The sequence below is a fragment of the Rana temporaria genome, chromosome 1 (assembly GCF_905171775.1).
Source record: "Rana temporaria chromosome 1, aRanTem1.1, whole genome shotgun sequence".
NCBI lineage: Eukaryota > Metazoa > Chordata > Amphibia > Anura > Ranidae > Rana > Rana temporaria.
Window position 1 is genome coordinate 670,088,322 of NC_053489.1, and position 21,114 is coordinate 670,109,435.

The following is a 21,114-nucleotide window of genomic DNA, read 5'->3' on the forward strand; positions in this document are numbered from 1 at the left end:
CCGACGTGATTGACGTTTTTCACGAACGGCGCATGCGCCGTCCGGGGAATATCCCAGTGTGCATTGCTCCAAAGTACGCCGCAAGGACGTCATTGGTTTCGACGTGAACGTAAATGACACCCAGCCCCATTCACGGACGACTTACGCAAAAGACGTAATTTTTTCGAAATTCGATGCGGGAACGACGTCCATACTTAACATTGGTACGACGCATATAGCAGGGGTAACTATACGCCGGGAAAAGCCTAATGTAAACGGCGTATCTGTACTGCGTCGGCCGGGCGTACGTTCGTGAATTCGCGTATCTAGCTGATTTACATATTTCTAGGCGTAAATCAGCGTACACGCCCCTTGCGCCCAGCGTAAATATGCAGTTAAGATCCGACGACGTAAGAGACTTACGCCGGTCGGATCTAATAGAAATCTATGCGTAACTGATTCTAAGAATCAGGCGCATAGATACGACCGGCCGGACGCAGAGATACGACGGCGTATCTGGAGATACGCCGTCGTATCTCCTTTGAGAATCTGGCCCACTGTGTATAAGAGTTCGCCCATAAAGTCCCAATGTATGACTTCAACTCCAGACTGTGTTCATTGATGGATGTCTGACACATACAACCCTCCGCTCCCGATAGTGATGTGTGTACAGGAATACAGACAGAGGCATTACCGCCGAGCCGTAGACATCCGAGAGCCAGGATGATTGATGGTAATGGAATTCTGCGGTTCCTCTTCGTTCCTGAGACTGAGCCAGCTCTTCTGTGAGAGCTTTATAATAACTAAATGACCTCAAATGTAACCACATTACCGGATCCTGATCCATGGGGCAGCCTTACATAAACCTAGAGGTGGTCACCAAGACCCATTCCCCGACTTGTTCATTACCCTACTTAGTTGGGGTAGGCGGTACACTTTGGTGGGGGTGGGTCAGCCACGCCCCATGTCATTTGACCTCTGGGAACCCGCATTCTGACCTTTGACCTCTGGGGGAGGTCCCTGTTCCAATTCCTGAGTCCTAGCCTTATTCTTCAATGGGAAACCCCAACCCTAACCCCTAATCCCAACCCCAACCCCAACCCTAACCCCAACCCTAACCCCTAACCCTAACCCCTAAATCCTAACCCTAACCCCTAACCCTTTCTTTTTTTAAAGCTTGTAGGAAGAATGAATGATAGACTCCAGATCTTTGATGTTGGTGATTAGTGTTGCTCACGAATATTCGCATTTCGAATATTCGTTACGAATATGGCATATTCGAATATTCGCGAATAACTCGAATTTCGCGGCCAAAATTCGCTATTCCGAATATTCGTATTTTCTAAAATTTATTTTTAAAACAGATCACACCCTATCGACATCTAAAAGCATTGCTGGTATGATTAGAGACCCTGGGCCGAGTAGCTAAGCTGAGGCGATCCTTTTATGTTGCCGAATATTCGCAATCGCGAATATTCGATTTCCGAATATTCGCAAATACTTTCTCCGCCCTTCTTTTGCATCAGAGCCAATCAGAGTTCTCCTACCACAGTTGTCAAAATCTCGCAATCAATTTCGCATTCGCATTAGCGAAATTTCGATAAAATATCACCAATATTCGATTTCCGAATATTCGCGAATACTTTCTCCGCCCTTCTTTTGCATCAGAGCCAATCAGAGTTGTCAAAATCTCGCAATCAATTTCGCATTCGCATTAGCAAAATTTCGATAAAATATCACCAATATTCGATTTCCGAATATTCGCGAATACTTTCTCCGCCCTTCTTTTGCATCAGAGCCAATCAGAGTTGTCAAAATCTCGCAATCAATTTCGCATTCGCATTAGCGAAATTTCGATAATATATCACCAATATTCGATTTCCGAATATTCGCGAATACTTTCTCCGCCCTTCTTTTGCATCAGAGCCAATCAGAGTTGTCTAAATCTCGCAATCAATTTCGCATTCGCATTAGCGAAATTTCGATAAAATATCACCAATATTCGATTTCCGAATATTCGCGAATACTTTCTCCCCCCTTCTTTTGCATCAGAGCCAATCAGAGTTCTCCTACCACAGTTGTCAAAATTTCGCAATCAATTTCGCATTCGCATTAGCGAAATTTTGCAAAATTTTTTTTTTTTTATAAAATATCACGAATATTAGATTTTAGCGAATATTTCACGAATATTCGTCTATATATTCGTGATATATCGCGAAATCGAATATGGCGTATTCCGCTCAACACTATTGGTGATGTGAGTTTTGGTTGTGGAACCTGCTTAGACCGAGGGAGTCCTGGCCATACATTGTACATTTCTCTTCTACAATTTCCCTTTATTTTTACCAAAACCATATAATATGAGATCAAACACTTAACATTTTTATGCAATCGGGCGGGCCCTTATACGACATGGTTGAAGGTAAATCTAAAGGAAATTGGCCAACTCTAGATAAAGTAGACTAGACACATACGCAGGGGCGTTGCTAGGTGGCGAAAAGCCCGAAGTCCGAGCCTGGCACTGGGGGGGGGGGGGGGTGTTGCCTACCTGACATACACTGACCTACCTAACGCACACAGACCTGACACACACTGACATTGGGGGACTCAGAGCTGATAATTTTTTAATAAATGGACGAGACTCTGGGCTTTTCGGTGACCCATTCGGGGCTCAGGTCCCCCCAGCCCCCCCCCCCTCCCGACGCCCCTGTAGCTGCTGACTTTTAATAAACATAAAAACACTGGAACTCCCCTTTAACTGCAGTGTAAGCCCGACCACCACTGTCCGTGGTGCTGAATCAATAGATCTGGTTCTGCAGGTCTTCTTCCCAAACAAAAAGGGGGACACGCTTTGTCTGGTCAAACCAAAGCCAGCTTGTATCAACTGCCGGTCTGCTGCAGATGGAAGAGAAATGGAAATGATATGTGTCATGATCTGCCGTAATCAGCTGGGACCCTAGGCTACAGATAACACAGAATCATAAATGTATGAGGCTTAGCGCACACAGCAGATGATAGACCTACTTTCCCGGGATTAGAAGGATTCTCCAACACAGATGCCAAGTGATGACATCCAAATAAAAGAGCAACCGCTGGATATGGTATAAAAGAGTGCCTTCTTGTATATACTGCAGTGTGTATGCATCCCACAGAGCCCTGAACTCAATCCTACTGAACACAGAGCCCCGAGCTCAACCCTACCGAACACAGAGTCCTGACCTCAATCCTACTGAACACAGAGCCCCGAGCTCAACCCTACCGAACACAGAGTCCTGACCTCAACCCTACCGAAAACAGAGCCCTGACCTCAACCCTACTGAACACAGAGCCCTGACCTCAACCCTACTGAACACAGAGTCCTGACCTCAACCCTACTGAACACAGAGTCCTGACCTCAACCCTACTGAACACAGAGCCCTGACCTCAACCCTACCAAACACAGAGTCCTGACCTCAACCCTACTGAACACAGAGCCCTGACCTCAACCCTACTGAACACAGAGCCCTGACCTCAACCCTACTGAACACAGAGCCCTGACCTCAACCCTACCGAACACGGAGCCCTGACCTCAACCCTACTGAACACAGAGCCCTGACCTCAACCCTACTGAACACAGAGCCCTGACCTCAACCCTACCGAACACAGAGCCCTGACCTCAACCCTACCGAACACAGAGCCCTGACCTCATCCCTACTGAACACAGAGCCCTGACCTCAACCCTACAGAAAATAGAGCCCTGACCTCAACCCTACTGAACACAGAGCCTTGACCTCAACCCTACTGAACACAGAGCCCCGACCTCAACCCTACCGAACATAGAGCCCCGACCTCAACCCTACCGAACACAGAGCCCTGACCTCAACCCTACCGAACACAGAGCCCCGGCCTCAACCCTACTGAACACAGAGCCCTGACCTCAACCTTACCAAACACAGAGCCCTGACCTCAACCCTACTGAACACAGAGCCCTGACCTCAACCTTACCGAACACAGAGCCCTGACCTCAACCCTACCGAACACAGAGCCCTGACCTCAACCCTACCGAACACAGAGCCCTGACCTTAACCCTACTGAACACAGAGCCCTGACCTTAACCCTACTGAACACAGAGTCCTGACCTCAACCCTACTGAACAGAGCCCTGACCTCAACCCTACTGAACACAGACCCCTGACCTCAACCCTACTGGACACAGAGCCCTGACCCCAACCAGGGTTTACTGACCAGGATCATTAGAACTCATGTTCCTGTTCGAAGATTTCCACCCTATTCCTGTTTTGAAGACAACCCGAAAGCTGGGATTTTCTTTTACTCTTGGCGATAATAAAAACTCTATCCAAACTCTATTCAACGCTAAAACAAAAGGTTTGCCTTTATTTTATTTTAAAGCTCAGCTTTTCATGGAAAGTCCTTTAGTAGTGACCAATGGTTGCCTAAACCCGTGTCGTCAGCTTTCAAGAGAAAGGGTTACTGCTGGTTTTGAGAGTTATGGGTTAATTCTGTCCATAATAACCATAGAACATTGAGGAATTCTCTCACCATTCATTGATTGCGACTGGCTGAATTCCAGCTCTGTGCCCGGAGGGAGAGACTCCTCCACAGCGAGATCACTCTCATCTCCGGAGGGAGAGACTCCTCCACAGTGAGATCACTCTCATCTCCGAATATTGTTAGGGAAACAGTTATAAGAACAATAGGGAAGGAAACTGACCAACTGCCACTGTTTAGAAATTACTAGGCCATCTAGTATCTAACTGGCTCCATCTTGGGACTTTGCCTATAGGCTATTAAGTTATTAGTCTGCTGCAGGCAGGAGTAAGCATTCCCTCATGGGACTTGTAGTTCCGCAACAGCTGGAGGGCCACAGATTGAGCACCCATGAATGGTTCCACCCCTTTCATTCATTGGATTTCAGTTTTTTTTTTTAATCATGGAGGCTCAGCATCTCCTGTGGGCATGCAAATGTAGCCTACCTAGGCGATCATACTCCTTTTTTCTATTGAAAAGCCTGTGGCGTGCAAAACTCAACCCAAAAGACTCCACCCGGTGCAGGAAAAAATGTGCACACACATAAAGAGTGAAACACAAAAAACTGCGACAGGTGCCATCGTCAATGGTCCTTCGAAGAGGACCTGTCTCTGATCCCCCGGGGCGTTAGGCTCCTGGCAGGGAAAAGAGTAACAGTGGCCCATACAGCCGTAGCCATATGGACCCATCTTGGTCCAAGCAGCCGAAGCCACAAGGACCCAACATCCTCGGAGGGACTGCCGGAACAGAACCCTCCTCGGTGAGGCTCCCCCGAAGGGAGACCCCATGAGAGCCGGCGAACTAAGCCAGAAGGCCATGTCCACCGACTCCCAAGACTTTCAGAGGCAGGCCCGAGGACCAGCACCCTACTCGCCACACTAAAAGTGCAAGCACCAAACAATAAAAGTGACAAAACAAGACAAACACGGGGTAAAATAAAAAAGGGGAGAAGGAAGATGGGAGAGTGAGGTAAAGTGACCAACGTGCAATACGTTGACCGGCCCTCCGGCCAGGAAACAAAAATTCCACTGGTCCTAGCCAAAAGGCCCGGCCCAAGCGGCAGGTGTCAAAAAGGTGTATTGTGGAGATAAGTGACCAAAAAGGTGCCACACGTTGAGTGCCCCTCACACACTCAGTGCAATGTATGGCACCCCTGGACTGCCACTCCAGGGGCACTATCTCCACAGGCTTTTCAACGGTCCCTAGCCCCCAGTCCGGACCGGCAGCACCCCTCCCAGCCAGTAAAGTAGGAGAAGAGATCGGGGAGTGCCCACCTAAGCGGGCACTACCCACAACCCCTATCTCTCCCACCTAATCACATTCTGGAAGTACTACCCGCTCCTCTCGCTTAAAAGAGGAGCAAGGGTTCCCTCCAGAACAACTGACTGGGGCAGATACCACCAAATCCAGGCCAAAGGCCAGGGACCCGGCCTCTTGGCTTCGACCTCATGCCTCTCTGTCCCGATCAGAAGGCTTCCACCTCCACGCCAACAGGCTTAGCGTCCGCCGACTGCCATCCCTTTCCCCCTCTCACAGGGTACCGGGGACAGTCAGCTTAGCACCACCTATTGGCAACTGATAAGAACAGATACTATACTTGATCTTAGCCAAAAGGCCAGGACATTTTGATATTTGTGTAACTCCTCCCAAGAGTCCACCCATTGCTTACATCAGTGCTGAGGGCTCACACCCACTCCTCCAGACTCTAGACATTTTAAAATTTGCATGACTCCTTCTACCGCTTGCATCAGGACTGAGGGTGAAGCGCTGTTTCAGGAAGCTATGTACAGCACCCTGATCCAGCATTTAGATATTTGCATAACTCCTCCCAAGAGCCGGCCCACTGCTTACATCAGACTCCTCCAGACTGACACTGGTCCAGCTGGCCTTTTCTAATATTTGCATAACTCCTTCCAAGAGCCCGCCCACTGCTTACATCAGACTCCTCTAGACTGACACTGGGCCATCATGACATTTTGCTAATTGCATAACTCCTTCCAAGAGCCCGCCCACTGCTTACATCAGACTCCTCCAGACTGACACTGGTCCAGCTGACCATTTTGATATTTGCATAATTCCTCCCAAGAGCCCGCCCACTGCTTACATCAGACTCCTCAAGACTGACACTGACCCATCCTGATACTTAAATATTTGCATAACTCCTCCCAAGCGCCCGCCCACTGCTTACATCAGACTCTTTCAGACTGACCCATCCTAATAGTAAAATATTTGCATAACTCCTCCCAAGAGCCCGCCCACTGCTTACATCAGACTCCTCCAGACTGACACTGACCCATCCTGGTACTTAAATATTTGCATAACTCCTCCCAAGCGCCCGCCCACTCCTCCAGACTGACACTGGTCCATCTGGCCATTTATATATGTGCATAACTCCTCCCTAAGAGCCCGCCTACTGCTTACACCAGACTCCTCCAGATCGACACGGGTCCAGCTGGCCATTTAAATATTTGCATAACTCCTCCCAAGCGCCCGCCCACTGCTTACATCAGACTCCTCCAGACTGACACTAACCCATCCTGATACTTAAATATTTGCATAACTCCTCCCAAGAGCCCGCCCACTCCTCCAGACTGACACTGGTCCAGCTGGCCATTTAGATATTTGCATAACTCCTCCCAAGAGCCCCGCCCACCCCCACTCCTTCAGACGGACCAGCATCAGGGCTGAGGGTGCTTGAGAGGAGTACTGAGGGCGGGGCGGGGGGGGAAACCAAGATCTGCCTGCATTGCATAGAGAAGCACAGTGTCTCCTCGATGACGTCACTTTGTCTGATATGTCATAAAAACAGAATTATATTTATTATTTAATAGTGTCAATAGCATGACGATTAAAGAGGAGAGGAGGTGCAGAATTAAGGAGGGTTAAACTTGAGCTTCTGCCCACCCGCTGGGTGGGAGATGCCCGTGTATGTAGCGCAGCACCTGTGTGTGGGGGGGGGGGGGGGTTGTAACGCTCTGCAGGGCTCACAGGCATCCTTCCCCTCTACATTCTCCTACAAGCTGCATCTATAAATCCTGCGGCTCGGCTTCAATTACAGCACAGCTGGATGCGTGTGACAGCCTGGCGGGGGCATGCATGTACACAACGCCCCTCACTGGGCCAGCTTGGCCCGCTCGCTCCATGAGCCCTGGTCCCTCTCTGCTGCATCCTTACATCTTGGAGAAGGCAGGGAGAGACAGGGAGATGCTATAGGAGGGGCACTGACAATGCTTGGAAGAGGTGGGGAGAGGCTGGGGGGGGTACTTCTCATCTAACGTCAGCCTCGTTAACCCTGCAGAGTATGAGAAGAAGGAGGAGGAGGATGGGGGGGGACATACGTCGGCTAAGTGCTCTGCAGCCCCTGGGAGCGTAACTGGTTAACGCAGAGCAGGTTTTCTCCTTGCGCAAATGAGAATCATTCGGTGGCAGCCCTGCACACGGCAGCATCATCGAGGGTCTGCTCAGCGTCTCAGGGTGGGGGGGCAGCGGGGATATCAGATCTCGCCCTAATAAGTTCTATCTGTTATATAGAGGGGGTGGGGGGGCTGCGACGGTGCCACAAGATTGGGGACCATCTGGAGGAGCACTGGTGGGACCGCCGAGGCGGGATGGAGTAAGGATTCCCGGAGACCGGGCTGCAGAAGCCAATGGAACAGAGAAGGGAGCGCTGGATGAATTAGACTCTGACGGACCCCTCTGAAAACTCAAGCAGGGTGAGTGAAGGCGACCCCATGGCATGACCATCTACCCCCCATACTCGTGCCTTAGACTCATACAGCCAACCTATGGGAAGGCGACCAGATTGTAAAAATCAAATCCGGGGACAATTTTTATTTTATTGGCAAACGGTAAAGTATTTTATACGCATATTTTCCTCCAATTATATCTGCAGTCAGTGGTGTAGTGTGGGGGTGTCAGCGCCGGGACAGGGCAAGACATTTGCACCCCCCCACACCAGACTTTTAGCACTCCGAGTTCCTTCCACTAGTACAGTAGTACTGACCAACTTGATTCCTACACTGACCTACCTGACCACTGCACTGACCTACCTGATTCCTACACTGACCTACCTGACCACTACACTGACCTACCTGACCACTGCACTGACCTACCTGATTCCTACACTGACCTACCTGATCACTACACTAACCTACCTGATTCCTACACTGAACACTACACTGACCTACCTGATTCCTACACTGACCACTACACTAACCTACATTATTCCTACACTAACCACTACACTGACCTACCTGATTCCTACACTGACCTACCTTATCCCTACACTGACCTACCTGATTCCTACACTGACCACTACACTGACCTACCTGATTCCTACACTGAACACTACACTGACCTGCCTGATTCCTATAATGACCACTACGCTAACCTACCTTATCTCTACACTGACCTACCTGATTCCTACACTGACCACTACACTGACCTACCTGATTCCTACACTGACCACTACACTGACCTACCTGATTCCTACACTGACCACTACACTGATCTACCTGATTCCTACACTGATCACTACACTGACCTACCTGATTTCTACACTGACCTACCCGATTCCTACACTGACCTACCTGATTCCTATACTAATCACTACACTGACCTACCTTATCCCTACACTGACCTACCCGATTCCTACACTGACCACTACACTGACTTACTTGATTCCTACACTGACCACTACACTGACCTACCTTATTCCTACACTGACCTACCCGATTTCTACACTGACCTACCTGATTCCTATACTGACCACTACACTGACTTACCTGCGTTCTATACTAACCACTACACTGACCTACCTTATCCCTACAATGACCTACCCGATTCCTACACTGACCAACCTGATTCCTATACTGACCACTACACTGATCTACCTTATCCCTACACTGACCTACCCGATTCCTACACTGACCACTACACTGACTTACCTGATTCCTACACTGATCTACCTGATACCTACACTGACCACTACACTGATCTATCTGATCCCTACACTGACCACTACACTGACCTACCTGATTCCTATACTGACCACTACACTGACCTGCCTGATTCCTGCACTGACCACTACACTGACCTACCTGATTCCTATACTGACCACTACACTGACCTGCCTGAGTCATGCACTACTCATATCCCCCCCCCCCCCACACATGAACAGTGTAGGTCGACAATATAATCCATCGGAGCTGGGCTCTCCCCAGCACACAGGTACTGTTCCCGACAACCAGCCGCTCCTCAGTATCCCCTGCCTTCATTCCGGGGACTATCCCTGGAAATCGGGGATGTCTGGTCACCCTAACCTATGGACCGCTTGGCATGTGCATAGGGCATCGGTTTTTCATACACCCAGTTCTGGGTCTGTGTGGTTTATCATTCTCCTCCAGAAGATGACAATTTTCTGGCAGTCAAGGCTTTCTTAGGTCACCAACCTAGAACAAGCCCACAAATCACGACTCTTGATTTTTTTTCCACTTTGCATACTCTGTGGTTCATGTGTTTTTTCAAAGCCAGAAAATTGGTATTTTTCCAGAGGAGGCTGGTGATGGCTGTCCAGGTGTACTTGAAGAGTGCAGGCTCCGAGGGGGCTACCAGGATCCCGGCTACAACCTGGGATCCGTTGCAGGACAGAATATAAGACTTCAGCTTTTACTGGCATCATGCTTGTTCCATTTTGAGTCAGGCTCAGGTCTTTTATACCAGCGTTTCTCAACCAGGGTGTCCTGGGGCAGCATTTGGGTTCCCTCGGAGTGCAGTGAGCATGAGACCCAGTTTGCCCTGTATCAGAGATGGATGGGAGGAATCTGTGGTGATGGGGGTGCTCTGATGTGATGGGGGTACATTGATGTGATGGGGGCTCTCATGTATAGGCGAGACTCTAATGGAGGGCTCTGATGTGATGGGGAGACTCTGGCATGGGCTGCTCTAATGTGACAAGGGGCTCTAATGTACAGGGGCCTCTGGAGTAATGTATAGACTCTGTCATGGGGTACTCTGATGTGATGGGGGCTCTCATATATAGGGGAGACTCTGATGTGAGTGGAGGACTCTGTGATGAAGGGGTACCTATGATGTATTGGGGGACCCATAATGTGATGGAGGACGTCTAATGTGTTGAGAAACTCTGACATGAAGAGGGGGGGAGGACTTCTGATGTGAAGGGGGTGCCTCTGTTGTGATGGGGGCCTCTGATGTGAAGGGGGAACCCTGACATGCTGGGGGGACCTCTGATGAGTGACCTTTGATGTGATATGGGGACTTCTGATGTGAAGAGGGACTCTAATGCAATGTGTGTGGGCTTCTGATATGATGGGTGGATATCTGATGTGATGGAGGACCTCTGATGTAAATGGGGGTTCTGATGTGATGGGGACCACTGATGTGGTGGGGACCTCTGATGTGAAGGGGGGGGGCTCTGATGTGAAGGGGGGGGCTCTGATGTGATGGGGGACCTCTGATGTGATGGGGGACCTCTGATGTGAAGGGGGGCTCTGATGTGATGGGAGACCTCTGATGTGAAGTGGGACCTCTGATGTGATGGGGACCTCTGATGTGATGAGGGCTCTGATGTGATGGAAGACCTCTGATGTGATGGGGGACCTCTGATGTAATGGGGGCTCTGATGTGATGGGGGACCTCTGATGTGATGGGGGACCTCTGATGTGAATGGGGGCTCTGATGTGAATGGGGGACCTCTGATGTGATGGGGGACCTCTGATGTGAATGGGGGCTCTGATGTGATGGGGGCTCTGATGTGATGGGGGACCTCTGATGTGATTGGGGGCTCTGATGTGATTGGGGGCTCTGATGTGATGGGGGACCTCTGATGTGAATGGGGGCTCTGATTTGATGGGGGACTTCTGATGTGATGGGGGACCTCTGGTGTGAATGGGGGACCTCTGATGTGATGGAAGACCTCTAATGTGATGGGGGACCTTTGATGTGAATGGGGGCTCTGATGTGATGGGGGACCTCTGATGTGAATGGGGGCTTTGATGTGAATGGGGGACCTCTGATGTGATGGGGGGACCTCTGATGTGAATGGGAGACCTCTGATGTGATGGGGGACCTCTGATGTGAATGGGGGCTCTGATGTGAATGGGGGACCTCTCATGTGAATGGGGGACCTCTGATGTGAATGGGACCTCTGATGTGATGGGGACCTCTGATGTGAATGGGGACCTCTGATGTGAATGGGGGACCTCTGATGTGAATGGGGACCTCTGATGTGATGGGGACCTCTGATGTGAATGGGGGCTCTGATGTGAATGGGGGACCTCTGATGTGAATGGGGGACCTCTGATGTGAATGGGACCTCTGATGTGATGGAGGACCTCTGATGTGATGGGGGGACCTCTGATGTGAATGGCTCTGATGTGATGGGGGACCTCTGATGTGAATGGAGGTTCTGATGTAATGGGGGACCTCTGATGTGAATGGGACCTCTGATGTGATGGGGGACCTCTGATGTGATGGGGGGACCTCTGATGTGAATGGGAACTCTGATGTGATGGGGGACCTCTGATGTGAATGGGGGCTCTGATGTGAATGGGGGACCTCTGATGTGAATGGGGGACCTCTGATGTGAATGGGGGCTCTGATGTGAATGGGACCTCTGATGTGAATGGAGACTTTGATGTGATGGAAGACCTCTGATGTGATGGAGGACCTCTGATGTGATGGGGACCTCTGATGTGATGGGGGACCTCTGATGTGATGGGGACCTCTGATGTAATGGGAGAACTCTGATGTGATGGGGGACCTCTGATGTAATGGGGGCTCTGATGTGATGGGAGAACTCTCTATACATTGTTATGGCCTCCGCCCACCCAAAATGTATCATTCCTGTTTTTGGTTGACGGTTGCAAGTAACGTCACTCGTTGCGTCACTGGTTACGTCACTCGTTGCGTCACTCGTTGTGTCACTCGTTGCTTCTCTCTTTCACAGACAATGTTTCATCATCAAGTTCCCAGCTCCAGCCATTGTTTTTAAGATGGAGGGAGCCTCTCTCTATTTTTTTTTTCATATTCCCAAGAGAACGCAGCAGGGGAAGTGAGACTATCCTTGCTACAGCAAGAGGAGGAGTGGGAATCCAGTGGAAGGAAACCCTGGGAGGACCGATGAGGAGATCACGCCAGTGATACATTTCTAATAAATGAAGAAGCTAATCATTCTCTATGCATACGGTGGGGGGGGGGCAGTTTTCTGTGGAGTGCCCCTTTAAGAATAGATTGTGGGTGATAGCGGCAGAGGGGGGGGCTAGGCAGGTATGGATACATCTGTGATGCCCTTAGCTATATCCTCTCTGAATGGAAGTCTCGGCATTCCTAATTTAGTGTGATCCCCATTAAGCAGTAATTCCCGTCTACGGTGCGTTGTTACAAAACGGCCATAAAAAGTGTGTAATATTCAGGAAACGTCGCCGATAAAAAAATTTGTGGCACGCCAGGGAGCCCTTGTGCCATCACCATCCCTGACACCCACCTCCTACACCCACACCCACCAAGTGATAAAACTCCTTCACACTCTTCAGGTGAAAGCCGTCCATGGCGTTCACGCTTCTTTGCTGATATAACGATAAAAGGCGAATCTACGCATTTCATCATTCCCTGGAATTCTTCACTTACACCCACTGGGGTGACGCCACTTTAACCAGTCGTAGCCGCCTCTACCTGCTGCTGTCCGGGAGTGTAGCTAGGAATTGTGGGGCCCCATAGCAAAATTTCAATGCACCCCCCCACCCCGGGCATTAAGATTTTCAAGTGCTTTGGATGTATGGCAAAATACTGTTGTTGTCATCCCCTCTTGTTACCCCCCCCCACGTCTTCATCCTGTGCTGAAGCTCCCCCGGACCCCCCTTCCTCACTCCGTCTGGCTGTCCTCAGATATGTAACACTTCAAGCACTCTAAAAGCATTGACCCCCCCCCCCCCCCATGGCTGTCTTCACACCTATGAGATGTGTTAATGCATGATAAAACCCACACCGTGCATTGGGATGGGTCTGATTTCGCCTTGTGTTGAGTGTATTGGAACATATAAATGAATGGCAGCATTGACACCGTTGAATCAGCATGACAGCCAGACAACTAGCATTTTCAGTTGGAGAGTTTTGGAATGGCAGCCTCCATTTTTCAGTCAGCACAGTTTCCTTTAACCACTTAAGGACCGAGCCTCTTTCTGAGATTCAGTGTTTACAAGTTAAAAACATTTTTTTTTGCTAGAAAATTACTTAAAACCCCCAAACATAAAGAGCCAGATTCACGTATCTGGGCGCATCTTTGTGCGGGCGTAGCGTATCCTATTTACGATACGCCGCCGCAACTTAGACAGGCAAGTGCTGTATTCACAAAGCACTTGCTCCGTAAGTTGCGGCGGCGTAGCGTAAATGGGCCGGCGTAAGCCTGCGTAATTCAAAGTAGGCTGGTAGGGGGCGTGTTGTATGGAAATGAATCGTGACCCCACGTAAATGACGCGCCTAACGTACGGCGCATGCACGCGCATGCTCAGTATCACGTCAAATTTTCTCCCTAAGTTACGCCGGCTCAATACTTAGTCGACGTGAACGTAACCTACTCCCATCCCCATTCACGTACGACTTACGCAAACGACGTAAAATACGACGCTGTTCTGACGTTTCCGACGTCCATACCTTAACATGACTTACCCCTGCTTTATGAGGGGTAAAGTTACGCCGGTCGTACGCCTTACGTAAACAGCGTATATTAATACGCCGGGCGCAAGTACGTTCGTGAATCGGCGTATCTAGCTCATTTGCATATTCAACGCGGAAATCTACGGAAGCGCCCCTAGCGGCCAGCGTAAATATGCACCCAAGATACGACGGCGTAGGAGACTTACGTCGGTCGTATTTTGGCAACAGTGAGGCGTATCTGATTCTATGAATCAGTCGCATAGATACGACGGCGCACTTTCGGACTTACGACGGCGTAAATGGCGATACGCAGTCGTAAGTCCTTTGTGAATCTGGCCCCATATATATGTATATATACATACAGTATATATTTCTAACACCCTAGAGAATAAAACGGCGGTCGTTGTAATACTTTATGTCACACCGAGTTTGCGCAGCCGTTTTACAAGCACACCTTTTTGGGAAAAAATACACTTTTTTTAATTAACAAATAAGACAACAGGGAGGAGGTGTTGCCAATATGAACAGACAGCGGGAGCCTTTTCAAACTAATAAGCGGTAATCACCCGTTTATTAACATAATAGGTTGGTCAGCTCCTGCTGTCAGTCAAGATCTGCAGCACCGCCCACCCCTTGCTCTGCTGTGAGGATGACAGGGGTGGCCAGGCCTAAGACCGGGGAGAGGACAACCCAGGCTAATAAGTGCCTCAATTTAAAGGAGGACTGCAAACTACAGGGGCACTGTAATGTAAGGGAGGACTGCAAACTACAGGGACACTGTAATGTAAGGGGGGGACTGCAAACTACAGGGGCACTGTAATGTAAGGGGGGGACTGAAAACTACAGGGGCACTGTAATGTAAGGGGGGGACTGAAAACTACAGGGGCACTGTAATGTAAGGGGGGGGACTGCAAACTACAGGGGCACTGTAATGTAAGGGGGGGACTGCAAACTACAGGGGCAATGTAATGTAAGGGGGGACTGCAAACTACAGGGTCACTGTAATGTAAGGGGGGACTGCAAACTACAGGGGCACTGTAATGTAAGGGGGGCTGCAATGTGAGGGGGCACTGTAATGTAAGGGGGGCTGCAATGTGAGGGGGCACTGTAATGTAAGGGGGGACTGCAAACTACAGGGGCACTGTAATGTAAGGGGGCACTGTGACGTGAAGGGGTATTGTGATGTGAAGGGGACTGCAATATAAAGGGGCACTGTGACGTAAAGGGGTACTGTGATGGAAAGGAGTACTATGATGTGAAGGTGCACTGCGATGGAAAGGGGGCACTGCGATGGTCAGGGGCACTGTGAAGTAAAGGGCTATTGTGATGGAAAGGGGCACTGCGATGGATAGGGGCACTGCGATGGATAGGGGCACTACCACAGATAAGGGCACTGTGAAGGGGTATTGGGATGTGAAGGTACTATGCGAGGGAAAGGGGGCACTACGATGTATAGGGGCACTGTAATGTGAAGGGATTTTGTGATGTGAAGGTACACTGCGATGGAAAGGGGCACTGTGAAGTGAAGTTACTATGCGATGGAAAGGGGGCACTGACTGCGATGGATAGAGGCACTGTAATGTGAAGGGGTTTTGTGATGTGAAGGTGCTCTTGCGATGGAAAGGGGCACTGTGAAGTGAAGGGGTATTGTGATCGAAAGGGGCACTGCGATGGAAAGGGGCACTGTGAAGTGAAGGGGTATTGTGATGGAAAGGGGCACTGCGATGGATAGGGGCACTACCACAGATAAGGGCACTGTGAAGGAGTATTGTGATGTGAAGGTACTATGCGAGGGAAAAGGGGCACTACGATGTATAGGGGCAGTGTGAAGTGAAGGGGTTTTGTGATGTGAAGGTACTGTACTATGTGATGGAAAGAGGGCACTATGATGGAAAGGGGCACTGTGAAGTGAAGGGGTATTGTGATGTGAAGGTACTATGTGATGGAAAGGGGGCACTATGATGGAAAGGGGCACTGTGAAGTGAAGGGGTATTGTGATGTGAAGGTACTTTGCGATGGAAAGGGGGCACCGCGGTGCATAGGGGCACTGTAATGTGAAGGGGTTTTGTGATGTGAAGGTGCACTTGCGATGGAAAGGGGCACTGTGAAGTGAAGGGGTATTGTGATGGAAAGGGGCACTGCGATGGATAGGGGCACTACCACAGATAAGGGCACTGTGAAGGAGTATTGTGATGTGAAGGTACTATGCGAGGGAAAGGGGGCACTACGATGTATAGGGGCACTGTAATGTGAAGGGATTTTGTGATGTGAAGGTACACTGCGATGGAAAGGGGCACTGTGAAGTGAAGGTACTATGCGATGGAAAGGGGGCACTGACTGCGATGGATAGGGGCACTGTAATGTGAAGGGATTTTGTGATGTGAAGGTGCTCTTGCGATGGAAAGGGGCACTGTGAAGTGAAGGGATATTGTGATGGAAAGGGGCACTGCAATGGATTGGGGCACTGTAAAGTGAAGGGGTATTGTGATGGAAAGGGGCACTGCGATGGATTGGGGCACTGTGAAGTGAAGGGGTTTTGTGAATTGAAGGTACTGTACTATGCGATGGAAAGGGGGCACTATGATGGATAGGGGCACTGTGAAGTGAAGGGGTGTTGTGATGTGAAGGTACTATGCGATGGAAAGGGGGCACTATGATAGATAGGGGCACTAAGAAGTGAAGAGGTATTGTGATTTGAAGGTACTATGCGATGGAAAGGGGGCACTGCGATGGAAAGGGGGCACTGTAATGTGAATGGGGTTTTGTGATGTAAAGGTGCACTGCGATGGAAAGGGGCACTGTTATGTGAAGGGGGACTAAGGATATTGCAACCACTTTTAAATGGGGGGGGGGGGCTGTGATGTAAATATCTATATACAATAGGGTGTCGCTTAACCCTTTCCCACTCAGCTCTGGCATCCCTATAGCAGGATCTTTATGCCTATGTCTGTCATAGGGGTCACATGATCAGGAGCTGGTATTGCCAGCTACTGAACATAAGCAGAGACCAAAAGCTGTCTCTGACAGCTTGGTCACAGTGCTGGGAGCTCACAGTGGGGGGCACTCTCAGCATAGAAAGCACTGCTACCCATGAATGCATTTGTGCATCATGTGGGCATTAAAGCGTACCCTCTTTGCAGACACACATATGCATATGTGGGCAGCAAGGGGGTTATAAAGGAATTTAAATTTTTCAGCAGAATTTTTTTTTCCATCACCTCTTTCCTGTTTTGGTGGGTTGTCCTCAGAATATTTACTCACAGGTCCAGCGGATTAGCGCTGTGCTGTTTGTTGCCATGTGTCCACAAGCCTAGTCCCACAGCGACTTCTTCTTTAGCTTTAAAAAAACAAAAAGCTGCGCCAAGACAAATAGTTGAACAGATCCCCTACTCAAGGTAGAAGTAACAGCAATGGGAAACGTCTGTGAGCTCTTATGCAGAGGCTAGGAATGCACTATTGCAGTACAAAAACACAAGTTCCATGTAGTGTGGCACAGTATTGAAACGATGGATGTAAATTTCTCCAACACCCGGTGACATGCATGCAGTTTGTGAAGTTCCTCCACCTGAAAATTAAAGCCTCTTACCAGAAGGTAAGAAATCAAAGCGGATGGCTATAACCCAGCCTCGGCCTTTAGTTTCCCCAGGGATCTCAGATCCGGAGTCCACAGCGTCATGATCAATAAACCTCAGTCGCTCCAATAGAGGGAGTGTATGAAAAAAGAGGACGCATATAGCGTAATAACGTACGGTATCAAAATGTATTTAAAAATAATCTACTTACAGCAGAAACGATAAAAACAGCCAGTGTTTTAAAATGTGAAAATGTAGGAGCCCTTCCTCCCGAGCGTGGTGACGTCACTGACGTAGCCTCCCAGACGCGTTTCGTCTGGGAGACTTTGATAACGTCCGCTTTGTGACGAAACGCGTCTGGGAGGCTACGTCAGTGACGTCACCACGCTCGGGAGGAAGGGCTCCTACATGCCGGCCGGCATTTTCACATTTTAAAACACTGGCTGTTTTTATCGTTTCTGCTGTAAGTAGATTATTTTTAAATACATTTTGATACCGTACGTTATTACGCTATATGCGTCCTCTTTTTTCATACACTCCCTCTATTGGAGCGACTGAGGTTTATTGATCGTGACGCTGTGGACTCCGGATCTGAGATCCCTGGGGAAACTAAAGGCCGAGGCTGGGTTATAGCCAGCTTTAATTTTCAGGTGGAGGAACTTCACAAACTGCATGCATGTCACCGGGTGTTGGAGAAATTTACATCCATCGTTTCAATACTGTGCCACACTACATGGAACTTGTGTTTTTGTACTGCAATAGTGCATTCCTAGCCTCTGCATAAGAGCTCACAGACGTTTCCCATTGCTGTTACTTCTACCTTGAGTAGGGGATCTGGAGAGAGCTTCATCAGGAGCAATACAACAGGATAGACTACAAAATAAAAAAGAGAAGAAAATAATACATAAACATAGGGCATTGTAGATAATGCCAGGAATTATGGCAACATTGGAAAAACCGGTGTTGTTACAATAAAAATACAATGTAGTTGTGGACTACATAAACTAAATAGTACACAACTACATTGTATTTTTATTGTAACAACACCGGTTTTTCCAATGTTGCCATAATTCCTGGCATTATCTACAATGCCCTATGTTTATGTATTATTTTCTTCTCTTTTTTATTTTGTAGTCTATCCTGTTGTATTGCTCCTGATGAAGCTCTCTCCTTGAGCGAAACATGTCGGGCATCCCCTAACAGGTTCTACTGCTGCTTTTTTTCAAAGCCGCCAAACTATCACAGAGATCATCAATGTTCTGTATTCCTTTTATGAAATATTATATGTATTAATAAATTATTTCTTTATTTACTATATTGTTTTGGATCTATTTCCTACTATAAACACCTTAAAAATCCCAGGGCTTGTTACCCGTTCCCACAAATTTTTGTTTTTTATATACCGGGATGTGGTGTTGCCGATTTGATTACCTATGCCTCATTTATCTATTTGAACATTCTCTCCTAGTCGGGAGATGTCCACCCTTAAAAGAAAGTTATCGTGGGAGTAGGAAAATGATGCCCAAAGCCCAGTACACTCTGCTAGGCCTAATTATAAGAGCAGGAGAGTGGAGGAGTGCAAGGGTGCTAAGTGGATTGGGAGGGTGAAGGTAAGCTTGAGGCCGGGTAACACTTTAGGGCAGATTTCCTCAACCAGGGTTTGTGGAACCCTAGAGTTTCTCCAGAATGCTTTACGAGATCCTTGAGTAGTGAGCTTTGGTAGATCTCATACCTAAATATGACGAGGCATTAATGTCATGCCACAGAGCCAGTGCCATGGAACCAGTGAAACTTCTGCACTGGTTTCTCACAGAGGTAACCACTGGCACCAATGATGATGTTAGCTCTCTGTAAGGGGAACTGACTACCAAGGTAGGTAGCATTCTTCCAACTGTCCCCCAAGGGAGCTGGTGGTCAGTTAGAGAAGGGCCAACTTTTCATTGGTAATCAGTGAGAGTAGGGCCAACCTTACATTGGTTCTCAGTATGTCAAAGGCCAACCTTACAGTGGTGGTCTGTGAAAATCATGCCTTGCTACACTTGTGGTCTTTGAGAACATTGCCTATTACAATGGTGATCAGTGTCACCATTGTAATAGGCAATGTTCTCAATGACCACAAGTGTAGCAAGGCATGATTTTCACAGACCACCACTGTAAGGTTGGCCTTTGACATACTGAGAACCAATGTAAGGTTGGCCCTACTCTCACTGATTACCAATGAAAAGTTGGCCCTTCTCTAACTGACCACCAATGTAAAGTCAGATCTTCTCTCATTGACCACCAGTAAAAGATTAGCCCTTCGTTCATTAACTACCAATGCAATGTTGGCCCTTCTATGAAAGGTTGTCCCTTCTCTCACTGACCACCAATGTAAGGTTGTCCCTTCTCTCACTGACCACCAATGTAAGGTTGTCCCTTCTCTCACTGACCACCAATGTAAGGTTGGCCCTTTTTTTACAGACCGCCAATGTAAGGTTGTCCCTTCTCTCACTGACCACCAATGTAAGGTTGGCCCTTCTTTCACAGACCACCAATGTAAGGTTGTCGCTTCTCTCACTGACCACCAACCATTAAAAGGTTGGCCCTTTGTTCATTAACTACCAATGCAATGTTGGGTCGTCTTTCATTGACTACCAACATTAGGTTGGCCCTTCTTTCACAGACCACCAATGTAAGGTTGTCCCTTCTCTCAATGACCACCAATGTAAGGTTGGGCCTTCTCTCACTAGCCACCAATGTAAGGTTGGTCCTTCTTTCACACACTACCAATATAAGGTTGGCACTTCTCTCATTAACCACCAATCTAAGGCTTGCTCTTATTTCACAGGCCACCAATGTAAGGTTGGCTCTTGTCTCTCTGACCACCAATGTAAGGTTGGCCTTTCTCTCAATGACAATTGATGTAAGGTTGGCACTTCTCTCACTAACCACCAATGTAAGGTTGGCACTTCTCTAATTGCCCACCAATCTAAGGCTTGCTCTTATTTCACAGACCACCAATGTAAGGTTGGCTCTTGTCTCTCTGACCACCGATGTAAGATTGGCCCTTCTCTCATTGACCACCAATACGTTATGGGCAATGTACCATGAGCTGTAGATATCAGGGGCGGACTGACAACTCATGGGGCCCCCGGGCAATAGGAGATTGTGGGGCCCCCGGGCAATAGGAGATTATGGGGCCCCCGGGCAATAGCCCTGCGCCCCCGCAAATTTGCTCTGCTGCCCTTGATTCACAGAGCAGAAGCTCCGTGAATTGCGCGGGCGCTCCGGCAAAATTGCCCGGCGCTAGAGCACGCAATTTAAATGATCCCGTAGGGGGCGGGAATCATTTAAATTAGGCGCGCTCCCGCGCCTGAGCGTAGAGC

General features: G+C 48.8%; 1 protein-coding gene across 1 annotated transcript in view; it reads left to right on the forward strand.

Annotated features, from left to right (window-relative positions):
- Positions 1-8,031: 8,031 nt before the first annotated feature.
- Positions 8,032-21,114, forward strand: part of PHF24 (PHD finger protein 24) — a 226,792-nt gene continuing 213,709 nt past the window's right edge. The window contains exon 1 of the mRNA XM_040335603.1: positions 8,032-8,218. The gene's annotated coding sequence lies outside the window, so the exon portion shown is untranslated. The remainder of the gene's footprint in view (positions 8,219-21,114) is intronic.